The following is a 26,438-nucleotide window of genomic DNA, read 5'->3' as shown; positions in this document are numbered from 1 at the left end:
TAACACATCTGCACTTATAAATTGCACACTTTATAATTTTGGGGGGCCACACCCCCGGCATATGGAAGTTCCCAGGCTAGGGGTCAAATTGGAGCTGCAGCTGCCAGTCTACAGCAATGGGGGATCCAAGCCACGTCTATGACTTACACTGCAGCTTGCAGCAATGCCAGATCCTTAACCCAAAGAGTGAGGCCAGGGATCGAGCTGGCATCCTCATGGATACTAGTCGGGTTCATGACTGCTGAGCCACAATGGGAACTCCAGACTTTATAACTTTTTAGAAGGTTAAGTTAACACTCATGATTCTGAAAAAAAAAAAATACTGCAGTTTAAAAATAGCCAATGATGTCTTTTCAGCAAGTGGTGCTGGGAAAACTGGACAGCCACATGTGAATCAGTGAAACTGGAACAGACCCTCACACCGTGCACAAAAATGAACTCAAAAATGGCTTAAACACCTAAACATAAGACAAGACACCATCTAACTCCCGGAAGAGAACATAGGCAAAACATTCTCTGACATCATCCTTACAAATATTTTCTCAGGTCAGTCTCCCAAGGCAATAGAAATAAAAACAAAAATAAACAAAAGGGACCTAATCAAACTGACAAGATTTTGCACAGCAAAAGAAACCATTTTTAAAAAGGACAACCTATGGAATGGGAGAATATAGTTTCAAATGATGCAAATGACAAGAACTTAATATCTAAAATATACAGACAGCTTATACAACTCAACAGTGAAAAACCAACAACCCAATTGAAAAATGGGCAAAAGAGGAGTTCCCGTCGTGGCGCAGTGGTTCACGCATCCGACTAGGAACCATGAGGTTGCAGGTTTGATCCCTGCGCTTGCTCAGTGGGTGAACGATCCGGCATTGCCGTAAGCTGTGGTGTAGGTTGCAGACATGGCTTGGATCCCGTATTGCTGTGGCTCTGGCGTAGGCCAGTGGCCTCAAGCTCCGATTCGACCCCTAGCCTGGGAACCTCCATATGCCACGGGAGTGGCCCAAAGAAATAGCAAAAAGACAAAAAAAAAATGGGCAAAAGACCTGAATAGACATTTCTTCAAAGAAGATATACAGATGGCCAACAAGCACATGAAAAAATGCTGAACATCACTGATTATTAGAGAAATGCAAATGAGAACTACTATGAGGTACCATCTCATACCAGTCAGAAAAAGTCCATCCTTAATAGGTCTACAAATAACAAATGCTGGAGGGGGTGTGGAGAAAAGGGAACCCTCCTCCATTGTTGGTGGGAACGTAAGCTGGTACAACCACTATGGAAAACAGTATGGAGGTACCTTAGCAAACTAAATATAGAACTGCCATATGACCCAGCAATCCCACTCTTGGGCATATATCCGGGCAAAACTTTCCTTGAAAAAGACACATGCACCCGTATGTTCACTGCAGCATGATACACAATAGCCAAGACAGAGAAACAACCTAAATATCCATCAACAGATGAATGGGTTAAGATGTGATATATACATACACAATGGAATACTACTCAGCTATAAAAGAGAACAAAATAATGCCATTTTCAGCAACAAGGATGGCACTACTCTCATACTAAGTAAAGAAACTCAGAAAGACAAACACCATATGATATCACTTATATCTGGAATCTAATATATAGCACAAATGCACCTTTCCATAGAAAAGACACTCATGGACTTGGAGAACAGACTTGTGGTTGCCAAGGAAGAGATGGGGGGAGTGGGGTCTACTGGGAATCTGGGATTAATAGATGCAAACTATTGCATTTGGATAGATAAGCAATGAGATCCTGCTGTATAGCACTGGGAACTATAGTCACTTATGGTGGAGCATGATAATGTGAGAAAAAGAATGTATATATATGTGTGTGTATGACTGGGTCACTTTGCTATATAGCATAAAATCGACAGAACACTGTAAACCAACTATATTGGAAAAAATAAAAATCACTTTAAATAAAAAGAGCCAGTGAGCATCCTGTTTGCATCCAAATTCTTGGGCAAGTTTGAGAGAGAAGAAAATATTCTTATCACTAATTTATAATTTTTACCATGAGTATATTTTTCCTAAGATGTGAGTATCTTGCCCAAAGAGTCAAATTTTCCAAATGTCAAAAACAAACCAAAACAAGAAAATACAAAAAGAAACAAATAGGGCCTCCTGCCGTGGCACAGTGGGTTAAGAATCCAACTACCGGAGTGCTCACTGTAGTTCAGTGAGTTAAGGATTTGGCATTGTCTCTGTGCGGATGCAAGTTCCATCCCTGGCCTCACTCAGTGGGCTAAAGATCCAGTGTTGCCACAAGCTGCAGTGTAAGTCAAAGATGTGGCTCAGACCCAGTGTTGCCTGTGGCTGTGGCATAGGCCTGCAGCTGCAGTTCTGATTCGACCCCTGGCCTGGGAACTTCCATATACTGCAGGTGCAGCTGTAAAAAAATAAAAAATAAAAAAGAATCCAACTGCAGGAGCTCAGGTCACTACAGAGATGCAAGTTCAATCCCTAGCACAGCGCAGTGGGTTAAAGGATCCAGCATTGCTGCTGCTATGGCTTGGGTCACACCTGTGGCTTGGATTCAATCCCTGGCCCAGGAACATCCATGTGACACAGGTATAGCCATAAAAATAGAAAAAAAGAAGAAAGAAACAACAAGAAAGCAAAACAAGGAAATAGATATGATCCAAATTCTTGGCTTTTACATCATACTAAGACAAGATTATGCCTTCAGATGTTTTCTTTTAGAATTCAGACATTTGAAGTGTTTTACATTTGATCACTCCAGACACCAGCCACCGAGGAGAGAGGAAAATGGGAAAAATGGTTCCTCTCCAACTTGCCTCCCATAAGAGCTTCTAGCAGGGCACTTGAAGTTTCAGCAAGAAGCAGCCTTGACCTGATTCTTTCCCCTCTCCTTCCTTCCCCACATCCTCTGCTTTACTCCAGAAAATACAGGGTGCAGCATTATTTCTTTTTGAAGCAGCCATGTAGAACATTTTGAGAAAATTGCAAGACCGTGGATCTAGTTCCAATGTAGCCATTTGGTAATCATGTGATTTAGGGCAAAACTCCCCAGGACTCAGTTTCCCCATCCTGGAAATTAAAGGTGAAACGAAGATCTGATCCGGCTCTGACATTCCACGGCTCTGACTCATTATCTTTAAATGTTCGGTGAGTTTCCCAGAGATGTAGCCTACTTGTTTGCAGAACTAGAAACTTCTAGAAAGGTTTAAAAAAAAAAAAAAAAAAGGATACTGGGAGTTCCCGTCGTGGCACAGTGGTTAACGAATCCGACTAGGAACCGTGAGGTTGCGGGTTCGATCCCTGACCTTGCTCAGTGGGTTAACAATCCAGCGTTGCCGTGAGATGTGGTGTAGGTCGCAGACGAGGCTCGGATCCCGCGTTGCTGTGGCTCTGGCGTAGGCTGGCAGCTACAGCTCCGATTGGACCCCTAGCCTGGGGACCTCCCATATGCCGCAGGAGCAGCCCAAGAAATGGCAACAAGACAAAAAAAAAAAAAAAAGATACTGACTGCATATTATCTGAAACTCTACATGTAGAGCAGTGTGTGTTGTATCTCTTCCTCTCAATAATTAAAAATCTTCAGTGATATTTATTTAAAATGAACTATTGAACTAGTTTAGAGTTAATTAAGAAAGAACCACATTGGCACTAAGTACTTGCTCATTCCAAGATGACTGAGGTTTTAAATATTTAACTTGTAAATATTGTGATTCAGACAAACATAACTTTACGAACAAGGAAGTTCAAGAGATTAAAATCCAGGAACACCATGGAGCAGTTGGGTCATGTTATAGATTGTGCAACCCTGTGAGTGCATATTCATTGTTTGGGGCAAAAGATTCCAGTTAAAAAATACACAGCTTTGAGTCGTGGAAGCTGGCTTCTTCCAATTACCCTCCATCATTTTTTTTCTTCCTTTGCTCTTTAAAAATTTTGTGTCTCTCTTTGGACAAGTTCCCCCTAGTATCAATGGGTTCTTTGGTTCTGCATGCAACCAGACGTAGGGCATTGATACAATTACTTTAATTGCCAGAATACAGCAGAATCTCAGATTAAGTGCAATCATGAGTCATCGTGTACCAGTTATCAATGGAATACCTCTCAGCTCCAAATTCGCCCTTAATTGCCTGCTCTGGGAAAATGCAGAGAGCTCTTTAAAAAAATTTCCCCCTGCCAGCTGGCATAATACCAAACCTTGTCAGCAGAGGTCGCTGGAGAGACATTACAAAAAGAAGGAGTTTTTCCTTCTGGCTCTGGCCCTGGCTCTGGCACCTTACATCATCTCCCCAGCACCAGGTTTCTGTGGTGCCTGTGGCTTCCCAGGGTCCAGCTGCTACAGTGTCATGGCCAGCAGCATCTAGTATTCAGCAGTTTCCCTTTGTTTCCCCTAGAGCAATGTCTGTCCTAGGAGACGTTACTCTTTGAAGTGTTTGCCCTGGCTTGCTAAGGGGCAGGTTTCTGGCAAGTTTCTCCAGTGTGGTCCTATAGCAACTTGCCTGCCATCCAGTGAGCCATGACAGAATCCTCTGGAACACAATGGATCTCAGCCCTGAGGGTGGGCTGGGTGGGGTACAGGCTCTTCCTTGGGGTCTCTGCACCAGTAGGTCCAGTGACTACTCCTTATCTGCTATAGATATGTTCCTTAGAGTGCTACATATTCATTACAGCCTATTCCCCCTTCTTCCAATCCTATCTTATAGTTAAGAACTCTTTATGGGAAACTTTTCTTATTCGAATTATTGTGTGGTTTCTTTCTCCTAATGGGACCCTGAGGGCTACGTATCCCAGGATGAAAATTGACATATATTTATGGAGAGAGGAACCAAAATGGACAGATTCATTGTTCATGGATTAAAGCTGGGGAGCTAGTGTGGGTGTCCACTCTCTTTTGGGTGGTATTCCTGGGTATTAGTTTGCTAGGGCTGCCATGATAGAATACCACAGACTGGGGCAAATTTCTCACTGGTGGGGAGGCTGGAAATCCAAGAACAGGTTGTCAACAGGCCCGGCTTCTCCTGAGGCCTCTCTCCTTGGTGTGCAGATGGCCTGCTTCTCCCTGTGTCCTCCGGGGGCCCTTCCTCCGTGCACTTTCCCCCCGTCTCTTCATGTGCCCAAATTCCCTCTTGTTATAAGAATAGCAGGCAGAATGGATGAGGCCCCCCACCCCAATGGCCTCATTTTAATGGTCCCCTAATCACCTTTGAAGGGTGCTGTCTGCAAATACAGTCACATTCTGAGGTCCTGGGGGAGTATCCTGGGCTTCAGCATATCAGTGTTGGGGAGAACACAATTCAGCCTGTAACACACTTTCTCACTTGGGTGTAAAAACCACGTAGAAGTAACTCTGTGTTCGTGAACAGGTCATCGGGCTCTGCTTTCCCAGAAATGATTTGGGGCCCAGATACTGCTACAGACCCGCGAGACAAGTTGTTTAACTTGTTGAGTCTCAGTTTTCTCATCAGCGAAATGGGCCGAAAAGGGCATAATGGGAACCCAGCGAGATCCTGGCAATGAAAGTGCTTTAGAACCTACAAAAGACTTTGTAAAAGAAGAGGCATTCCTTGATTGATATATAAAGTCACATATTTTTAAAAACTCCCCCATGACATTTCATATTCATGCTTGTTGAAAAGTAGTTGCCAAGCAATTAAATGGGTGTTAGGTATCAATGATTGTGTCTCCTTGGTGTATTAGACACCAGAAAATTTCTCTAGCCCACCACTGTCTCTGCACATGCCAGGTAACCTTAATTAAACCAAAATGTTGAATGATTATGTTATCTCTTTGGTGTTCTCACTGTCTGCAAAAGTAGTGATATAGTTAAAGCCTCATGAAGTCACTTGACGTATCCCTGTTTTTGGAAAAGATAGAAATTACATGGCTTTTAGAATGACGGCCAGCAAATGTGGGGGCAATTGCAATATTCACTAATGAAGGGATAGAGAAAACCTCTACCTGTTTCTCATTTTACCCAGTATCACAGCATTTCTCTCCAAACCCCGGTATCTCAGTGCTTGCACAGCAGGAAACAAAGGCACCCAGCACCCCATCTTGTCCAGGTCCTGAAGGGAAAGAAAACACTCCTGCATGGAGAAACTGTATGCACAATGCATATTGCATAAATTACGTGGAATCCCCACAACATCCCTCAAAGGTAAATATTATTAATTCCTTCTTCCAGATAAGGAAAACGAGGCTCACAGAATGCAAATACTTTGTCCAGAGCCAAGGGGCTAGTAAATAGTAGATCAGAGATCAGAACTCAGACCTACCTAACTCTGCCACTGCCTATCACCCGCTTTGTCAGCCAAAATGTATTCACAATGGCCTCATTTTCATAGCGCCATGAGCAATGTAAATGTCATCGGATGGAAAACAATTAGCCAATTGAATCTAATAGAGTTTCAATTAATAAAATTCTCCAGGGATTAGTTATGTAAGCATTCTCAAGCTACATTATGGATAATAAGAGTTAAGTGCTGGATCCAGAAAAAAATATTTTTGGCTCATGTGCAACCATATGCTGTAATAGCAACAATTGGCCATTTGCCCCTCCTGCATATATAATCCTTATCTACAATGATATTTATTCTGTTGCCTTTTCAGTTTTCCCTTTGCCATCTGTGTATGCATTGACTTAATCTGTAGAGCAAGTTATGTTCACATATTTATCTAGTAAAAAAAAGTGCACTCATGATAACTATTTATTTTCCTTGTTACTTTTTATATCAGATTCAGCAGCTGAGGAAGAGTACACTTTTATTTATTTGACCCAGACTCTCTTGAGTTTGTACTAGCTCTTTATAAGCCCCTCCAAAAGCTTCACTTTGAAATCTTGTTGGAATAATCTGAAAGATGGATCACATTTCAAAAGAAAAAAGAACTTTGCTGAAAGTGAAAAGACAGGTCGTGAGGCTCAAGGGAGGAATGAATGAAGCCATTGCTTTAATAGAAAGAAGGAGGAAATGACGTCAATTAAGGAGGCCCATTCGTGGGGAACCACCCTCCTTTGAGGTGTCACTCTTGGAGGTTTTCCTTACAGGGCTTTGCATTTCCTTACAGTGCCAGATAAGTTCTTTCAGATCAGGGATCCTTTAACTTGTCTTTACCTCCTCTTCTTCATCACCTCTCAAGGGCCTTCCGGACTTTCACCTCCTCTCCATGGGTCATCACAGTGGCTTCTAGAAGAATACCCTGTCTGATCTTCTGAGCATCACCTCCCTTCCACAAAGCAGTGTGACTGCATCACAAAATCTTGCCCAAGCCAAATACTCAGGCATGTGTCTTCCCATTGCAACTCTTTCCCTGACCCCACCCTCTGCAAGGAAACAAACAGAATGGTGAGATAGTGAGGACCAGGTAGGGGTGGCCTGGGCTACTGACTGAGTGGTCAGAGAAGGGCTCTTTGGGGAGGTGACTCTTGTGTTGGGACATTTTGGGGTTGGCCACACGAAGAAGTACGAAAGAGCTGAAACTGACATACAGAGGTTCAAGTGCAAGGGCCCTGTAGGCAGACAGAGTTTTAAAAGGACCTCCGGGAGCCCAGTGCGCCTGGTAAGAATAGGGGAGATGCAGGAAACAGCACACATTAGGAAGAGGGCAGCTCTCCTACACTGTGAAAAAGACCATAATAAGCCCCTGGACATGTCTACATTATCTTTTTTTTTTTTTTTTAAATCAGCCTTGGCACTGGGTAGAATGAAATGGAGGAGACATCAGTTCCAAATAACTGTTTTCTGGAGTTCCTGTCATAGCTCAGTAGAAACAAATCTGACTAGCAGCCATGAGGATGCAGGTTCGATCCCTGGCCTTGCTCAGTGGGTTGGGGATCCGGCATTGCCATGAGCTGTGGTGTAGGTCGCAGATGCAGCTCAGATCCCATGTTGCTGTGGCTGTGGTGTAGGCTGGCAGCTCTAGCTCTGATTTGACCCATAGACTGGAAACCTCCATATGCCACAGGTATGGCCCTAAAGAGGCAAAAGACAAAAGTAAAATATAGAAAACTAAAAATAGATCTACCATTTGATCTAGCAATCCCACTCCTGGGCATCTATCCAGAGAAAACCATGTCTCGAAAAGATGCATGTACTCCAGTGTTCATTGCAGCACTCTTTGCAATAACCAAGACAAGGAAACAACCTAAATGTCCATCAACAGAGGAGTGTATCAAGAACACTTGGTACATATACACAATGGAATATTACTCAGCCATTAAAAAGAATGAAATAGCAGCATTTTTAGCAACATGATGGATCTAGAAATTATTATGCTAAGTGAAGTCAGTCAGAAAATGAGACACCAACATCAAATTGCTATCACTGACAGGTGGAATCTGAAAAAAGGACACAATGAACTTCTTTGCAGAACAGATACTGACTCACAGACTTTGAAAAACTTACGGTTTCCAAAGGAGGCAGTTTGGGGAATAGGGGCATGCGCTGGTGGTGTGGGATGGAAATACCTTAAAACTGGATTGTGATGGTCATTGTACAACTATAAATGTAATAAATTCATTGAGTAACAAAAAAAATAACTTTTCTAAATTCACCTCTCAGAACATAATCTGTGTATAGATAAGGGATTGTTTATGTCTCAATAAATGGTGAGAAGAACAATGGTATCTTTTGGGGGGCCCACATTTTGAAGTCTCCATGGACTAGGCAAGTGTCAAGACACTTCTTGGGAACTTTTATACAGTTTTGGTAATGCTCTGCTCAGTAAAGGGACAAATCTATTACTAACACTTGCATTCCAAAAATGAACATGTATGAGGTATCCCCTTATACCAGGCATAGTACTTGGCATTGAAGATATAGAGATAAATAAAGGTGATTCTTTAGAATGGAACCAGCTAGTACGGTTCCTGGTAACCCATTTTTAAAGTTCAACTGGTGCCTGATTTTGAGAACTCTTAACCAGCTACGTATTTTAACACTTGATGATGTTACGACACTGCATTCTTTACATCAGCTTATGATCCATTGTGATTTTCAGGTGATATTTTCAGCAAAGTTGCATATTTCTCCTTTATTTCTCAGTGTAATCTGTACAGTTGGGTTTTTTTTTTCTCATATGAGCCTTCAAGGACCCTTTGGTTCCAATGACATTTCTAAGGATGCTTGTAAATTTGCCAACAGATCAGAGATCCCTTCAGAGAAGTCTTTCCCTTTCATAAAAAAAATGGTGCTGGGAGTTCCTGTCATGGCGCAGTGGTTAACGAATCTGACTAGGAACCATGAGGTTGCAGGTTCAGTCCCTGCCCTTGCTCAGTGGGTTAACAATCCGACATTGCCAGGAGTGGGCGGACTCTGGGGTTTGACAGGTTTCTTCTCAGTTTGGGGGGAAACTCCAGTCAGGAAGTGGATTTCTCTCAAGTGGGACTGTGCTTGGGTTTGGGGACAGACCTGAGATTTGCCGAGACTCTGGAAACTTCTGAGGTATGGGCCCCACAGTTATAAAATTCTATCTTGGACAAGTAGCCTATTTTTGAGGAGAAGACTTAGGCTTCTATTCAGAACCGCATTTGTTGCATTTGGATACAGCAGAGAAAATGAAAATCTTGTGTTTGTCAGCAGTGAGGCCAGGGTGCCTATGCCTCATGTTTAAATATCCAGGAATCATCCAGTGGTTTGCTTTTATTGTTCATAAAGTCGACAGAGACAAACCACCTGAGTAGTTCCAGATGTTGAATCAACAAGGCTGTACTTCACAGACCTACATGTAAAAAAGTAAATTTATAGGCTCAAGAAAAGGCTGGGGGGATTGTGCTGTTTGGGGATAGAAAACTACTTTCATTCTTAAAACAGATTAAGCACAGGATGTCCAGCCTGGCAGATGGCAAGTCTAGGTGGCTTCTGCCTTTATTATGCCCCTTGGGGCTTCGCGTGGTAATGCACTCCGCTCTGCTCTCCTTGTCAAGAAGAAATCCCAGGGGTCGGCTGCCAGGTCCAGCGGACTAGACTGTTCTGAGATAGCCAGGGTCTCTTAAATTTTAACGGGAAACTGGAGAGCAACGTGGCAAAGAAAAATTTCTCCACGTTGACTCCAGTTCTAGCGAACACAGAGACACAAATGTGGCTTTTGCTTTTTAAGTCTCTCTGTCCCACTGGTATTTTGGCAGTGTCGCCAGAGATTGTTCTAGGCACCTTGCTTTGTGGGTTGGCGACACGGGGTAACGTTATATGGTGGTAAGTAATGTGACTTGCACGGGCCTGGGGCCAGGAGGTTGGAATTTGTTGCCATAAATCTTGAAACTGTTGAAGGTGTCTTATGTTCAAGTTTATCTGGCACAGCCCAAACAGTGAAAGTTCTGATAGCCAGAATGCCTACATGACTGTAATACATAACCTTACTGAGTGGTAAAGAATTTTTATGGCTACTGGCAGGGATCCAAACAAAGATTCAACTCTCTCTCCACAAGATATTTCAGTGGAGTGACCCGAGTTATCCAAGGAAGATTCTGGCTCATAAATCTGGGTTTGGGATAATAACATTATTCTGTGTCCTAAATATTACATTACAGTGGCCAGAAGATAGAAGCATCTCTATTATTTACACGCAGCACTGCTCCATCGTGATGCTCATACAGCCCAGTGTATTTTGTGTAGTAGCTAAAACCTCACATTTATTGAGAGGTGATTATGTGTCAAGTCCAGTGGCAAGTGGGCTTCAAACATTATCTTGCTCAAGCCTCCCAGGTATTATGGAGGAGGTGCTCTTGACAGATGGGAATTGCAAGCGCAGAGCAGTTGAGCAGCTAAGCACATCGTCCAAGGTCACAAAGTGGTGGAGCCCCCTACTCGCCAGCCCCAGGGTCTCCGCCATGCACTCAACTCCACACTTACAGCCTCTTGTGACAATGATAGAAAATCTTTTTAAACCTCTTGAAATATTAACGACACACAAAAATGTATCCAGAGTAATGGAAGGAATACTCAGGTAGCGTCCCTCTGAGCTTAAGAAATAAAGACTGACAGCACAGTTAGACCCCATTGCCTTTCCCACCCTCCCTACCCCGGGGTAAATCTTACCCTGAACTGGGCACTCGTCATTCCCATGCATTTGCTTTATATGCCCTGCATCAGCATGTATCCTTAAGCTATGCATATCGTATAGCTTGGTACGTTCTCATGAATAGTTTATCATGCCTTACGTGTTCTTTCGCAACCTTCTTCACATGCGTTGTATTTGATTCAACCATATGGACGCATGTGGCTGTAGCTCAGTCCCCTCTCACTGTCAGAGCCTACGCTGTTTGTTTATTTCTCCCCCTCTAAAGGCATCTTCATATCAAGCATGTCAGTGACCTTTACAACCACCTTCTGCATTTAGCAGGATCGGTTCCGATAGCATCATTTTACTGATAAAGAAATGGAAGCTCTGTTCAATGCCTTCCCCAAGGCCTCTGTCCAGCTCTAGTTGCAGTGACAGAATAACACACCCTGGGTGGCTAATAAATGACATTTGTTTCCCACTGTTCTGGAGGTTGGGAGCCCCAGGTCGGGTGCAAGCATGGTTGGGCTCTGGTGGGAGTCTTCCTCCAGGTTGAGAGAGCTGGTGTCTTGTGTCCTCACATGGCAGAGTGAGAAAGAGGCATCTCTGGGGTTCCTTTGATAAGAGAACTAATCCCATTCGTGGGGCCTCCACCCTCATGACCTCGTCACCTCCCAAAGGCCCACCTCCTAATACCATCCCAGTGGGGATTAGGCTTTCAATACATGCTTTGGAGGTGGGGTTGGGCGAGAATAAGCATTTAGTTCACTGTAGCTGCACAACCAGAAAATGGCAGAGCCAACATTTCAACTCAGTTCTGCTGACTCATGATCTGGGGCTTTCTCACCCACTGGACATTGACCTCAGGTAGCACTCTACAAGTCTGCACTAACCCTCCATCTTCTAGGGCCTTTTCTGGCCCTCTTTTGGGCTTCTACTTTTCCTTTTGTGGCTAAAACAATTAAAAACCTTCATCTGGGGCCAGGTCTCCCACCCAGCCTCTTCTCGGAAGCTCTTGAAGGAAGCCAAGGATAAAGGCAGCAGTGACCATCTTATGCCTACAGCAAAGTAAGAGATAAAGACAGTGCCTTCCTTCAAGTAGGCCTGGAGCACAACCCACCCCTTTTATGTTTACTTGTAAAAGACTCTTTAAAGTGTGTGTGTGTGTGTGTGTGTGTGTGTGTACGTGTGTATGTGCGTGCAAGCGCAGGTACATCTTGGAGGAAAGCCCTGAAGAGTGCTTTCACCTTGCCAGGAGCATGAAGGTTGCGAAGTAATTACATTTTGTCATGAAGCATAATACTTGAATTTTGAGGGACTTGAAGGGAGTGAGACAAGATGGGACTGGACACAAAAAGGAATAATTTGGGCCTCAGTTTTAAAGAGGATGGAGGGTGGTTAATAGAGCCAGATGCTAATTATTTCTACATGGGACTTCCTTTCCTGGCATCCTTGGCCATGAGGATCATTCAGGAGCAGAAAGGTCATGACTATTTTGGTTTCCATAGGAAGCACTTCTAGAGGAATAAAATTGGTTATTTGGGGTGGGGGGAGTTCATTTTTAAATTATTATTTTACTATTTAAATCTTGAGCACCCTGGTAAAATTCAGATGAGATTGTCAATTAATGGTATCGTACCAATGTCAGCGTTCCGGTTTTGCTCTTGTAGCATCGTTCTGTAAGATGCCTTTGGGGGAAGCTGCGTGAAGGGCACTCTCCATTTTTTTAAGAAATCTCTATGTGAGTTTTATTTCAAAAAGACAACTTAACAGAATGGGAGAAAATAGTTTCAAATGATGCAACCGACAAGGGCTTAATCTCTAGAATATATAAACAACTTATACAACCCAACAGCAAAAAAGCCAATCAATCAATGGAAAAATGGGCAAAAGACCTGAATAGACATTTCGCCAAAGAAGATACACAGATGGCCAACAAACACATGAAAAAATGCTCAACATCACTGGTTATAAGAGAAATGCAAATCAAAACTACCATGAGATATCACCTCACACCAGTCAGAATGGCCATCATTAATAAATCCACAAATAACAAGTGCTGGAGGGGGTGTGGAGAAAAGGGAACCCTCCTGCACTGTTGGTGGGAATGTCAACTGGTACAGCCACTATGGAGAACAGTTTGGAGATACCTTAGAAATCTATACATAGAACTTCCATATGACCCCACAATCCCACTCTTGGGCATCTATCCGGACAAAACTCTACTTAAAAGAGACACGTGCACCCGCATGTTCATTGCAGCACTATTCACAATAGCCAAGACATGGAAACAACCCAAATGTCCATCGACAGATGATTGGATTCGGAAGAAGTGGTATATATGCACAATGGAATACTACTCAGCCATAAAAAAGAATGACATAATGCCATTTGCAGCAACATGGAAGGAGCTAGAGAATCTCATACTGAGTGAAATGAGCCAGAAAGACAAAGACAAATACCATATGATATCACTTATAACTGGAATCTAATATCCAGCACAAATGAACATCTCCTCAGAAAAGAAAATCATGGACTTGGAGAAGAGACTTGTGGCTGCCTGATGGGAGGGGGAGGGAGTGGGAGGGATCGGGAGCTTGGGCTTATCAGACACAACTTAGAATAGATTTACAAGGAGATCCTGCTGAATAGCATTGAGAACTTTGTCTAGATACTCATGTTGCAACAGAAGAAAGGTTGGGGGAAAAATGTAATTGAAATGTATACATGTAAGGATAACCTGACCCCCTTGCTGTACAGTGGGGGAAAAAAAATAATAATAAATAATTTAAAAAATTATTTAAAAATAAAAATTATTAAAAAAAAAAAAACCTAAGCAGCTTTTTTCACTCTTTGGATTTTGAGCCAAGCAAGCCTCATCAGTGGACATTTTACAGCAATATACTTAGGATACCCAGGAAATAGAAATTTTGAAGCAATACTGGTAGCAGCCAGTAAATTTGCTGGAAGGTAAGATTAGCACTTACCAAAGCATCTTAAGAGGTTTGTGATCGCCCAACCTGTTGTAACACACTAATGGTGGAGTCCAACTCTGAGAGGTTTGATACCTCAGGGTTGATTTCTCAGCTGTGGCATTATTGGCATCTGGGAATGGATGATACTTTGCTGAAGGGGGCGGGCCTATGCATGGTCCAACATCTAGTGGCATCATGCTTTCTACCCACCAAATGCCAGGAGCACCCCGACTGCTGCAGTTCTGACAACCAAAAATATCTCCAAGTATGGCTAAGTGTCCCCAGGGGGGGCAAATTGCCCCTGGTTCAGAATCTCTGCTAAACTCAGTAAACAATCTTTAGTCTCTGCTTTGAAAAGAAGATGAAATTTACTGACTTTATCGATTACAAATGACGGCGCCCTCCCACCCATCCTTCCTTTAGCGTCCAAAACACAAACCCCTTCTGGATTTTTTTAAAAACGTACAATTTCACCCAGTTCCTTTGCGTCTTGGATGGAGGCGGCGGTATTGAAATAAAGGTATTTTCTACTCTTCAAAGAGGGTCTGAAATAGATATGTCAGAAGGAGAAATGTACATAGGGACTCAAAAGAGCAGCGTGGAAACACTGTTGGCAGTAGGATGGAGTATCATATAGAGTTATAATTTCACATGTGAAGGTAATGCGTTACATTAAAACATTCACCGGCTTTAGTTTATTTAAGCCTCTGGGGCTAACACAGCACATTTCTAAATATTATGGGTTCTGTAAAGGTGCATGACGAACAAGCAGACTTGCGGGTACGCTGGAAAAGTGATAAAAATCAGCCCTGAGCTTAATCACGGCTTTCTTCGGAGTGTATATTTATGTGGTGATGTCAGCACGGTATCCTGCAACTGGCTGAAGGTCATGTTCTATGTTCGTCTGCACAGGATTTAGAAACTCTCAAACAGTCTGGCTGGAGAAAAATGGCCAGCTGAGTCGGAGCGCGGCTGCCCCTTCCTGGTGCATGTCGTCCTCCTGCAAAGGAACTTGAACAAAGCAATCTGTCTTTAAATGGATTCCAAACCGCAGCGGATCCGTCTTTGGCCACATGAGTTATTTGAGTTATTGAGGCTGGCTCCAGAGTCAAGCCGTGTATGTTGCCTTAATGTATTTATTTAACCCAGGACTGCCACAGAGAAGGCAAACCCACCTCAGCACGCGAAGGTCCACGACAAAGGGAACATTCAGACCAGATCCAGGGTAACAAACACATCAGGAACTCTGGGAAGGAAAAGATGTTGCAAGTCCAGCACAATGCTGGGCTTTATTCCCCATGTGGAGGCAGGCTGGAGCCAGCCAAACTGTAAACTGTTGTTCTCCGGAGCAGACCCTGCGCGCAGCGGACGCAGAGGGAGAGGGGGCTCCAGCCCGGCTGCGCGGAGGCGTGATGGTGGCGCAGACCCTCCAAGTCCCAGCCATCCCCAGCCTTGTGTTTCCTTTTCAGGGCCCGGGGTTGGCTGGATGCTGCTTCGTGGCTGCTGCACAGAGAGAATCTGGAAGCCAGTTATCCTGCACGGTCTGATCCAGGAGCTCACACAACATTCTGGCTGAGCCCACGGAGTTCCAGCCCCAGCAAACCTCACCCACATCTGGGACTCGATGGGGGGGGTGCGAGGTAGGGGGATGAGGGGAGCGGGGCTACTGCCCGAAAACACTGCCTTCAAGCATCAAGTCCTCTAATGGCAAGGAGTCCACAGATGCCGCGCTCCCTGGGCCAGTCACGAATTAGGCTAATCCTAGCTAACAGTATTCAGTTTGTTTTTTCTTGGTTTGTAGATTTGGCAATTGGAAGGCCAGACAATGGATCTGGGTGAAGTTAGAGGCTTTGCTGTCATGTCGGGTAGACTTGTCTCTCCATCAAATCCCACGGAGATTCCACCCACTCATGAAAGTCACTCTGTTGGCCAAGAATCTTTCCACCGTGAATGAGAGAAACACAAAGCAAACTAATCTCCACCAAAAAATGACCATGTACACTTATGGGCCAGGCACTGTTCCAAGCCTTTTCATATATTAGCATCTTCAGTCTTCACACCTCTGTAAGGTAAGGCTATCATTTTAGAAATAAAGAAACTGAGATACAGGGAAATGCAGTATCCTGCCTCTGAGCCACAGGGTTCTTCAGTGATAGAGGATCTCAGGCAGTCTGGACCCAGTACCCACACGCAGGTACCATCTAATACAGCACATGGATTCGTGGTTGGCTCAGAGGACGGGTTCAGATGCTGGAGTGATCTGCAGCACAGAGTGAGAGCTGCAAAAACTTTGTACCACCTGGCTTTCTCTTTCTGCACTTGTCTCATATGCTCTTGTCTCTGCTTCTCTTCAAATGCTGCCCTAGTCCCTCCTGCAGCCAGCACACCTTCTCTAAGCATGGGGAACATGGCTGCTTGAAGCCTCAAAGCTGAGCGATCCCGTGGAAACGTGAGCTTCTTCTTCCCTGAATTTATGTATCAGTAATTGTCTGGGCTCAGTGAGGACCGCTTGGGTTTGCCCATCATCTGGCCAAGCCTAGGTACCTGCCTCCTGCAGTAGATTGTAGCACTAATGCCCCTAATTCTGCATCTGCCCTGTATCCACGCCCTTTTGCATGAGACTTTGCAGTTCTTCCCACACCCCTTCCTTCTCCATCCCTTCATTCTGTTAACGGATGGCCAATGGGATGTTAACGGATCTGAAGATGACTGAGGTTTGAAAAGCACGTGTGCACTCCTGCTTCCATGTCTAGGGCTCTGCTGCAGCATGAAAACATGTGGGCTAGCCTACTTAAGTCCAGGAGACTTGTGAAGCCAATCCAAGATCCCCCAGTAGCCCTTACAACAGCCGCATGACCCCCAGGCTTGTGAGAGAATCCAGCCAAGACCAGAAGTACTGCTCGGCTGAGCTCAGACTAAATTATCAACCTGCAGACCCATGAGCTAAAGCCTTGTTCTTACGTCTCTGCATTTCTGGTGTGGTTTTTTTGGCATAAGCGGGAAACGGAATGGTCATTGATGCCTGGTGGGATCCAGATGTCAGGAAGGTGGTGCCCAGAAGAAATGTGTTATTCTCCGCAAACAAAGGGCCTAAGGAATGCATTCTGGAGTGACAAGGTAGTAGTTCTAGTCCCAAACTTCTTGCTGAGGACATTATCTGTTATACTATCTAGAGTCCTTTTGCAACAAACCATGTGAATTTCTTCTAGATTTAAAATCCAAAAACTTTGGATTTTCTCAAGGATTATTTTTCCTTATGAGTAATGTACACTTGTTAACCGATTACATTTTCCTTTTTGCCTTGACCACCAGGAATCTCAGAGCCAAAACTGTGGGTCCAATTTAGTAAATTTTTGGACATCAAGATATGCATTTTGTTGTACTAAACTTCCCTCTTTTTCATCTTACCATTTCACCTCTATTTTTCTTTCTTGTGATTTAAAAAACTTCCCGTCTCTCTCTCGCTCACTCATTGTTTTGTATGTGTTTTATTAAACCACCTCAAATTCATCTGAGGATGAGCAGTGATACAACGATGTAACAAAATTAAATATATTTTTAGTGTCAAGTGAACAGCAGTTCAGGATGAACACAGAATGTGTGGTCATGGTACCTTTGACACCATGAGAAGTGTGATTTAACATTAAAGCAGATTACTGAAAAATAAATAAGGTTTCATAATAATAGCAAGGAACATCATGATTATAATGAAATTAGCACGGGTCTAAAAGTTTGATGACACGTCTTGACAGTTGGAATGCAGATTGGCACAACTTTTGTGGAGAACAATTTGAGAGCATTTATCTTAAAATGCACATATTCTTTGACCCAGTCCTTCTAGGAATCCACTTCTGGGAATTTATTCCATTTAATTATTTAATTAAAATTAATATATTTTGCATTCAAATTTCACTTTTAGGAATTTATCCTCCCGCTACACAGTAAATATGCAAAAAGACATGTGTAATGACATTCATTGTGGCTTTTTAGTAATAAAACAGATGTTTGGAAAGAGCTTAAATGTGCTAATGGGGATGGGCTGAAATATGGCATGATCCATATGAGCAGCCATTTAAACCTGAGAATATTATCTATGTGGTAACATGGAAAGGTCTTTAGGATTTAGCATTAAATAAAGAAAAATGTAAAACAATGTAGAAGCACCACTTCTGGGTGTGGGGGGCAGACGGACACAGGTGAACTAAAGCCTATGGATATGTGCTTGTGTGTCCGCAGAATCTCTCTGAAAGTGTATACAAGAAAACCAGGGACAACTATTCATACAAGGGACGAGGGCTCAGGTGACGGAAGCCAGGGGTCAGAGACTTTTAATGTTACTTTAATTGTATGCCCTTTCGTGAGTTTTCAATTTTGTACCAAATTTTAGGTAATCTAGTTAAAGAAAATAATGAGGAAAAAAATTAAATGAGTTCTTACTGGCTTGTTGCATAAGAAATGACCACAATTACTTCTTAATGTGATGGGAGAAAATGAATTGAACCCCTCTAGCGATTCTCCATAGTAAGGCCATTGTGCATTTATTAAATTATAGTCCAGTGATCTGAAAGAATTAATTAATACCCATGCCCCCCCGAAACATGGCTGGGGCCCATAGAACACAGATTTAGATACAGCACCTGTGGCTATACTAGACACCATATCAATCCAATTTAACAAACATTTACTGAGGGCTCCTCATCACTCAGGCTTTTTGTCAGGAACTGGAAACAAAAATACTCATAAAACTCTGTCTTTGTCTTTAAAACGGTCACGCAGGCAACTAACAGACTGTGATGAATTCCAGGATGCTTGAAGACAGGGGCTGTTGATGTTATCTTCGTATCTCTAGCATCCAGCATACAGGAGACACTTCCAGAATGTCTGGAGAATGAATGAGTGAATGAATGAATGAATGAAGTGCTGTACTAGGTGTGGACAAAGGAGACAACAATAGGAAACAAGGCATTGAGTCATGAAGAATGACTCAAATCCACAGTCTCATCACCTGGCACTGAGACCGTGACAAAAGGTGTCCCTGTGAAAGGTAACTCATTACTGATATGAACTATATTTAGTAGGTCAGCAGGTGGGCAACTTTATGGTTGCCTAGAAGAGCCTGAGCCATGGGACCAGAAAGACCTGTGTTAGAAACAAAATCTCCAGGAGTTCCCATTGTGGCTCAAGCAGAAATGAATCTGACAAGCATCCATGAGGACGCAGGTTCAAGCCCTGACCTCGCTCAGTGGGTTAAGGATCTGGCATTGCTGTGAGCTATGGTGTAGGTCGCAGACATGGCTCAGATCTGGTGTTGCTCTGGCGGTGGAGTAGGCCAGCAGCTACACCTCTGATTCTACCCCTAGCCTGGGAACTTCCACATGCTGCAGGTGAGGCCCTAAAAACTAAAAAAACCAAAGTCCTCCATTCATCGCTTAATCTTTCTGAACCTTATCCTTCTCATTTATAAAGTGGACATAATCGAGCTTAATCGAGTCATTTATTCATTCCCTGGAAAATATAGGGAGTAGTTAGTGGGGGCCTGGCCCTGCGCTAGGCACTGATGAATGCAGGTACAGAGTTGAGCCCGGTGATTAAATACAGTAAGTATCAATGCATGGAACCTCTTGGGACTATTAATACAGTTTGGTAGCAGGTCATTCCCTCTGCCCTTCAATCAGCGAGAATTAGGGAAGAGTAACTAGACACTTCTGTTGGTGTGAAATAGTGGAAGGGGCTTCCTAAAGAAAATGAAGATGAGGAGAAGGATACATCCATTTCTGGCTCAGGAAGTTCATGGTTACTCAGACAGAGAGGATTCAGACTCTCATTCACAGTGTCAACTGGGCCTTGACAGGAATCTCACGCTCTTCGTGTATGATGTGTGGTTCCCCCCACCCCAAAGTAGTGGAGGATCAGCAGAGGAAAAATCAAGCAAAATGGAACCAGAAGTAGATGGTCGCCCTCAGGAGGCCCTGAACAGCTTTTCCATCTGAAGCCCTCCTTCTCTTCACCTGACTGAGGAGAGAAGGGCTCACCCACCTCTGAGCCAAGGAGGCTCTGAGTACCAACAGAGATTTGTGCAGGGGGTGAGGAGGTGGGAAGTGGCTAGAATTAGAAGGAGTGGAGACCCTGTTGGAGGAGAGGAGTTGAAGGGCAGAATTTCTGGAGGGAATAGAGAAGGGACAGTCCACAGTGTTCCCTACTGGCCAAGAGGATGCACTAAAGCACTGGATGGTGAGAACTTCTCTCTGTCGTGAATGGAGATAAGACAGGTAAACTCAGGAGGCACCACACCTGACTGAGTCTCCCCTCAACCCCCAACCAATACTGTAGGTTTGGATGACTAACTGTCGTCTTCGAATAATGACCAATGTGCCACTTCGGTGTGCACGTCTGTGCATGCACCTGTGCACATATGCTTTGGGAAGTGTGAAACAGCGATGATCAATGTGGAAGGGGAGAGTTTCCAGGCCCATAGGGATATTTCCAAATGGGCTGTGGGGCTGAAAGGAGACCCACACGCAGATGCCTCTTGGGGCTGAGATGCGCCTGGGGGCGTCCAAGGTGACGGCCTTGGCCTTAGTGCAGAGGCAACGATGACAGGAGCCAGCATCACTCCTCAATCTTGTCCCCTCCCTCTGCCCCCTTGTGAGCCATGCTACAGCCCCTCTTTCTCCCACTCCTGTCTACAGGCTGAGCCTCCTGCCCTAAACAGTTAGCTAACTCCTTTGTGTCCTTCAAAGTTCAGATTGGGGGTACCTCCTCCAAGAAGCCATTTTTGGCCATCATTTCCTTGACTCCCCATGTCCACTGCCTTCAGGCTGGTCCTCCAGCCCCTTGAAGATTATACATCCTACCACTGGGTCTTAAAGTCCTTTACCCCTCTGCCTCTTCTGCTGTTCTTTGGGCTTAAACACAGGTCATGACTCTTGTATCTTTAAGTCCCAGGACCTGTGGCAGTATTTGCTACACCAGTAGGGACTCAAAAAATTGTTGGTTGGGTGAATGTGCCAGTCGCTGGATGACTCTGGAAACCTCAATCCCTGGGAGAAAATTGTTGTTTTTAATCAGGTGCTTTTCCAAGGAGTTTAAAGTGTTTCATGGAGGTAGCAGGTCAGAGCCCACACTTCACCTGCTGCAGGATGTAACAGAGGGAGCAAAGGGGCGGTCCACAGGGTGGAGGAGTGTGCCTGATGTTCAAAGAAGGGACAGAGCCACGAGGAGTCCACAGAGTAATTGGTGGCTTTATGAGATTTTCCTACCAATTCACATGCCAATTCCAAATCCTGCACATAGCCTCTTTGGAAGTGTTCTTGAAATGCATTTTTTCAGTGAGAGAGCAGTTAATGAGCTAGAAACACAGGACTTCATTGAACAGGAAGTGGCTTTTCTTTGTCTTTTTCTCTATAGTTGAAGAACGGAAAGCCCAACCCCATCCCTCTTGAAGATTTACAAACAGACGCGCTCTTCCAGCCCTTAAGCAGCCGCTGTCCCCCAGCCAGCCTCTGGTGGCTTGTAAGGAGCCACTTATCCCCTCCAAGGGCAGAAAACCAATCAGTTTCCTGCATGAAGTCATTACTGTACAGTGAGTTTTCAAGCTATTTGTTTTTTAAACGGCCTATTTCAGCCTTGTACTTGCAAAGCAATTATTGGAATTTCACACCGGCTACATGCAAACATTGGGGGTCAAGGCACAGGCCAGTCTTGTTCTGGTGATCAGCACTGCTGAGCCAAGACAAGCCGAACAGAAGTGGGGCAGAGATGGTCTGATGAAGGGAATGGGAGATTTTGTGGGAGTGGGTGGTTTTGCCAAGACTTCAGGGCCAGGACCCCCATGGAAGGTTCTGGAAGTCCACTGTGGAAGACGGACTCCCTTTGATGACCTTGAGGATGAGGCTTCTAGCACCACTGAGGCTGCTAGATTTAGAAAGCAGAGCCAGTGATGGAATTGTGCTAAATCTAGCCAAAATCAATTTCAAGGAAATACACTTTTGTCCAACTAGTGATAACGAGGGAAGAAACGTGGTATTTAGCTTTGTAGGTTTATTTTCAAAACTCCAGTTTCATCAATAGAGCTGAATGATTTCAGGCAATTCACTTAACAGGACAGAGCTGGCTTTTTTTTTTTTTTTCTTTTTAGGGCTGCACATGTGGCATTTGGAAGTTCCCAGGCTAGGGGTCGAATCAGAGCTACAGCTGCTGGCCTACTCCACAGCCACAGCAACACCAGATCCAAGCCTCGTCTGCAACCTACACTGAAGCTCATGGCAATGCTGGATCCTTAACCCACTGCGAAGCCAGGGATTGAACCTGTGTCCTCATGAATACTAGTCAGGTTCATTACCGCTAAGTCACAACGGAACTCCCAAGAGGACAAAGCTTTAGTTTCCTTCTGTTTACAGAATTCTGAAACTCACCCTGGTGAATCGTTCTGAGGAGTCAGAATAAAGTATAGAATGCACTCAGCACAGTGACTAACACGGCAAAGGTACAGGGTCAACAGTGATACTAGTAAGAGTAACATAGTCATTTGCTTTGAAAAACTTGCTTTTCTAGTAACTGAGCAACACACTGCAAGGGAAGGACATCAAGAAAGAGGCAGCAGGCAAGGTAAAAATGATGGCAGGGTCAAGGCAATGGAATCCCATTTTATTAAAGAAATGACAGGGTGCATGTGGCCTGGTCTAGTACCTTCCTCTTGACAGGTTCTTGCCAGGACCATATATTTTTCATGTTTTGAATAAGGTGGGGCTAAAGGTCTCTCCCAAGAAAACTGGATCATTTCACTGTCAGATGGAAGGGCAGACTGCTCAGAAGGGAGGTTTATTTCATCCATCCTCCCTGAGGCCCCAACTTCCCAAAGGAATTCCATTCCATGCCTTTCCCCCAGTGCGTGGAGCCTGGACCACACAATCAGCCCATCTTTTGGCACCTGAGAGATGCCTAAGAAGCAGGTGTATCTGCTTAATATCCAACCTGTTTTTATTGCCAATCCCAATGACACAAGTGGGTTCGACGTGTCGTGATTTCAGAGGAGTCAGAGTTTGTCATTGTTCCAAGAATACAGTTTCACAACAGCCATAAAATGAGGACTCTGTTCAGCCCAAGGATATTGAATTGGGATGAAGAGCTCCAGCTGTGAAACTAAGAATGATAAACTTTTCAGCAAATTGGCAAGAGTATTGTTATACCCTTCTTTTGTCTTCTTGGGGAGGTCATGAAATGCATCCAAGACCCTGTGTTTGTGTTACAATGAAATGAAGCTCCTCTATCCCCTTCTCCCTGCCTCGGGGGTGCCTGCTCCATGCCTTCTCATGACGCTCAGACAATTCGTAGTCTTGGAAAGTTTAGAAAGGGCATTTAATGAAATCCTTTTCCTGTGAAATGCCAAAAGCACAAACCGAAGGTTATTAACAAATCTGTGGTCTAGCATTCCAAGAACCATTTGTCCACTGCCCGGCTCAGTCTTGGTTCAGGACAAACCGATTCGGCCCTCACTACTGCTGGCATAAAAATAAAGACCTGCCCAGCTATGCTCCAGGAGGGAGAGGGATGGGCCCAAAACACCTGGCAGAAGAGAAGCATCTTTTGCTTATTGCCACCCTGCATTTCCCATCAGAGAGTCACCCCTTCATTTGTAATGGGTCCTTAGGTTCTGGGGAAGCAGACTCTGATGCTGATTCAGGAGGTTAAGTGGTCCAGGCTTCAACCAATCAGCATATTATATTTTCCCTGGCCACTCTGATTGGTTGAGACATGGGCATGTGACTCAGAATCCGTAAGATGAGATGAGAGTTTCATTCTGGGGAATGGTCACTGGCTCTGAAGGGACAGGGACGTGAGAAACTTGTGAGCTCTGAGGTTACTGCAGAAGGAAGCCCATGCCCAGGAAGAGTCAAGTAGTGAACTGAGACAGAGGAAAGAGGGTCTGAGGGTCACCATCTGAGCCCTGCCTTAGGCCTGCCCTCCTAGGCTTTTCTGTTCTGTGATTTACCAAATTTCCTTTTCTGCTTCAGCCACTTTGGGTGGAACTTTTGTCATTTACACCTCTTGATGGCCCCATTGCCTCTCCCTGTGCTTCTCCATCCTTCCTCTTTTTTTACTCTTTTTCTCATTTTAATAGCAATCCATACTTACTTTTGAAAATTTAATAAACATACAAAAAAATGAAACAAAGATCCCACAGCTTTCAGGTGGTTGAGCTATGATGCTGACCCAGCCTGGCTAATGCAGAGGCTGGATTCCTAACCCTCCAATCTACTTTCAGCCTTTCATAGATCTTCTAGGCATTTTAATGTGGATCCTTCTCTCTCTTCCTTCCTTTGAGGTATTCTTTTCCTCATGAGCATGTATACTTATTGTTTTGCAAAGTTGGGATGATATTACAAATAGAGTTTGTGTGTGTGTGTGTTTATACTTAGAAAATACCATGGACGTTTCCCCAAGGTAATTGTTTTATCACAATATCGTTTTTAATGGCTGAATAATATTTCATTTGAACTGAATACATCATAATATACTCAAACATTTTCATGTTATTGGACCTTTAGGTGCTCTGTATTCTTTTCTATTTAAGAAAGCAAATAGGTAGAGTAAGATTTTTAGGGCCTAGAGTGTCTGTATAATACTGTGATGGTGGGCAAATGCCATGCAGGTGTCAAAACCTAGAGACAGAAAGTGTCACAGAAAGTGAACCCTAATGTAAGCTGTGGAATTTAGTTAAAACTAATGATGTAATGATGCATCATCAATTGTAACAAATATACTACATGAATGTAAGATGTTAATAGCGGTATCTGGGAATACTGTGTACTTTCTGCTTAATTTTTCTGTAAATCTAAGCCTTCTCCAAAAAAAATAGTCTATTCATTAAAAATAATGAATGAATGAATGAAAAGTATAAATGAACAAGCCAACATAAAGCAATATATAAATGTTCACCACTTCTGATTACAGTTAACACTTGAATAATGGGGGCTTGAACTGTGTGGGGTCCATTTATACACACATTTTGTATTTATCTTTTTGTTATTATCTTTTTAGGGTCACACCCATGGCATATGGAGGTTCCCAGGCTAGGGGTCAAATTGGAGCTGTAGCCACTGGCCTATGCCACAGCCACAGCAACGCTGGATTCGAGCCGTGTCTGCAACCTACACCACAGCTGCTGGCAATGCCAGATCCTTAACCCACTGAGTGAGGTCAGGGATCAAGTCTGTGTCCTCACGGATACCAGGCAGATGTGTTTCCTGTGAGCCACGACGGGAACCCCTATATGCAAATTTTTGTCGATAAATACGGACTAAAGTACTACACATCTGCAACTGGTTGAATCTGTGAATACAAAAGAACCGTGGATACAGAACCATGGATACGGAAGAACCATGGATAAGAAAGGCCACCTGTGAAGTTACATACACTGATTTTCATCTACAGGGGTATTGGCACCTCTAACCCCTGCCTGTTCCAGGATCAACTCTATTTTCTTACAGTGGATCGCTAGGAATGGAATCACTGAAACAAAGGCTAAAATATTTTAGACATATAGCCTTAGCTTCTTTTCAGGAAAAAAAAAAATGTACCCCTTTACAGACTCCCCACCAATACATGAGAGAGTCTAGTTCATTAGATTCTGAAAATTGAGGTTTTAAACCTTTGTAAGCGTGGTAGGAAAACACAAAGCCTAATACTATGTGCCAGGATTTTTTGTTTTGTTTTGTTTTGTTTGTTTTTTGCTTTTTAGGGCTTTACCCGCAGCATATGGAGGTTCCCAGACTAGGGGTCAAATTGGAGCTGCAGCTGCCAGCCTAGGCCACAGCCACAGCATTGCCAGATCTGAGCCAGGTCTGCGACCTACACCAGAGCTCATGGCAACGCCTGATCCTTAACCCACTGAGTGAGGTCAGGGGTTGAACCCACAACCTCATGCTTCCTAGTCGGATTCATTTCCACTGTGCCACAACAGAGAACTCCTGCCTGTCTTTGATTATTAACTGTCCCAACTAAAACTGTATGACACAGCTTAATGATACAGAACAAATACTTCAGAAACAGAATTAAGTTATTAAAAAAAAAAAAGTGGCCTCACAAGCCAGTGGAAAGGAAGAATTCCTCAGGACAAAGTGAGACAAAGCAGGATCTACATCTCATGCCTTCTCCAGTGGTTCTCAAAGTGTGCGTCCCGTGGAGGGCTTCTTAAAACACAGATGCCAGAGGATGTCACTTATACTCAGAATCTGAAATACGCTACAAGTGGACCTATCTGCAGGGCAGAGACAGACTCACAGACATGAAGCACGGACTTCTGGTTGCCAAGTGGGAGGGGGGAGGGAATGGAAAGGACTGGAAGTTTGGGGTTAGGAGATGCCAACTCTTACATTTAGACTGGATAAGCAATGAGGTCCTACTGTACAGCACAGGAAACGCTCTCCAATCTCTTGGGCTCGAT

This window comes from Phacochoerus africanus, chromosome 15, assembly GCF_016906955.1.
Source record: "Phacochoerus africanus isolate WHEZ1 chromosome 15, ROS_Pafr_v1, whole genome shotgun sequence".
Classification (NCBI taxonomy): domain Eukaryota; kingdom Metazoa; phylum Chordata; class Mammalia; order Artiodactyla; family Suidae; genus Phacochoerus; species Phacochoerus africanus.
Note: the sequence above shows the minus strand (reverse complement) of the source record.